General features: G+C 45.1%; 1 long non-coding RNA gene across 1 annotated transcript in view; it reads right to left on the bottom strand.

Annotated features, from left to right (window-relative positions):
• Nucleotides 1-516: 516 nt before the first annotated feature.
• Nucleotides 517-1,938, bottom strand: part of LOC116669876 (uncharacterized) — a 13,433-nt gene continuing 12,011 nt past the window's right edge. Inside the window, exon 3 of the long non-coding RNA XR_004326896.1 lies at nucleotides 517-690. This is a non-coding gene — a long non-coding RNA (uncharacterized LOC116669876). The remainder of the gene's footprint in view (nucleotides 691-1,938) is intronic.

Below are 1,938 nucleotides of genomic sequence, written 5' to 3'. Positions count from 1 at the left end.
TGGTTTATTGGCATTTCTTTAAACTAATCACAATCTTTATGGCCTGACAGAGCCACGGTGCCACTGCAAAATAACCTTGGGAAGGAATTTGTTTTGGTGGAACGTGTACATTCAAAAGTTATTTCAGTTGTCCAACATAAAACTCAGATTGGTCTAGATTTACCCTGTACAGATCTTAGGAGCAGTTAACGATAGTCCTAGTAACAGACATCCGGCCAAAAAGAGTGACATCTGGCAAAATTTCCAGCAGCAACAGAGTACTTCTGTCTACCCTAACCCTAAAAGACTGGAGTAGGTTCTAACGTACATGTTTTGCACACAAACAAGGGGAGAATATGCAAAATCCACACAGAAAGGACCCACCCAGACCAGGGATCAAAACTGGTGAGAACGCCGTTCCAGGCCGACTTGCTGTGAGGCGACAGTGCTAACCACTGAGCCAACGTGACACCTAATCTGCAATGGTTTAATGGCACCCAACTGAAGAGACACAAGCTGTTTATCTCAATGAATGTACGAGCTATAAAGGCTTCTGTGATCGGTTGATAACTCAAACTTGCCCAGAACCTAGACACCCGTTTGATTCCATAGACTCATGAACTAGGCATGGTTACGGTCTTGTACAGTTGCCTGGTGTGGTCTCCTCGTGACAGCCTACCTACCATGTAAGAAACATTTAACTTAACATAACTACCAATTCAATTCAATTCAATTTTATTTATAGTATCAATTCATAACAAGAGTTACTCAAGACACTTTACAGATAGAGTAGGTCTAGACCACACTCCAGAATTTCACGGACCCAACCGTTCTATTAGTTTCCTCCAGCAGCAACAGTGCGACAATGGCGAGAAAACTTCCTTTTAGGCAGAAACCTCGGACAGACCCAGGCTCTTGGTAGGCGGTGTTCTGACGGGCCGGTTGGTTAGTGGAAATAACAAAAATAGAAAAAATAGTATTTTGTAGCAGTTTCTTGTAGTAGTTCATGGCATAGCAGGGCACTGTGCGGCATTACAAGGCACAGCAGGACGTAGCTGGGCTCCGCAGAGTGTAGCAGATGAACATGGCACCGCAGAACGTGTAGCGGGACCATGGCGACAGCTGCTACCATGATTTTGGAGCCTCTCTGATCCGAGGGAACATGCTGGGAATGACTCCCCAGAGCTAGGTTAGTAACACGCATTTCTGGGACATGGATGCACATAAATGAAAAGATGGAAAGATAGAGGAGAGAGGAGCTCAGTGTATCAAAGGATGTCCCCAGCTGTCTAAAACTATTACAGCAAAACCAAGAGAGACAGGGTAAAGAGAGGAGCCTGGTCGGGCTAGAACTCTCCCCTACCGGATCGGGCTGTATACCAAGTCTCCCTTTAGTTTTATTATTATATACCAAGAAAACATGACGTGTATTTGTATGTGACGTACTTCCCTATCAATAATGTGTGAACTGCCATGAAAAAAATGATCTAAAATGTATCAGAAACAAGGCTTGATTGATAACTCAAACTTGCCGAGAACCAAGACACCGCTTGATTACATTAGACTCGAGCGGTTGCTTGGTTACATTCGGCCTCGTTCAGTAGCCGGGTGTGCGGTCTCCAATCTACAACTCTTCAACAACTCTTTTGGTGCTGCTCGGCTCCTGATTGATTCTACCACCACTCCTGTGGAGGCGCTTATGAGGTAAAAAAAAAACCCACAAGTGAGTTGGTTCTCTGACGTTTGGCAATCGATTTTCCTGGTTCAGTGACACAAGTCGGGTTAATCAACCGGCTCTTCGGTCAGTTTGTCAAAGTAATGCTGCTCATTGACTATACCCTTGTAGCCAAGCTGCACCAATAACATCGGTGTATCTGATATAGGCGGGCCAGAGGCGAGCGAAACAGAGGAGGACAGTTTAATCTACCAGTTAGCTCCGCTGGTAGCTAAGCGTATGGG

Source organism: Etheostoma spectabile, chromosome 20, assembly GCF_008692095.1.
Source record: "Etheostoma spectabile isolate EspeVRDwgs_2016 chromosome 20, UIUC_Espe_1.0, whole genome shotgun sequence".
NCBI classification, from domain to species: domain Eukaryota; kingdom Metazoa; phylum Chordata; class Actinopteri; order Perciformes; family Percidae; genus Etheostoma; species Etheostoma spectabile.
The sequence above is the reverse complement of the archived record's forward strand: the minus strand, read 5'-3'. Positions and strand labels throughout refer to the sequence as shown.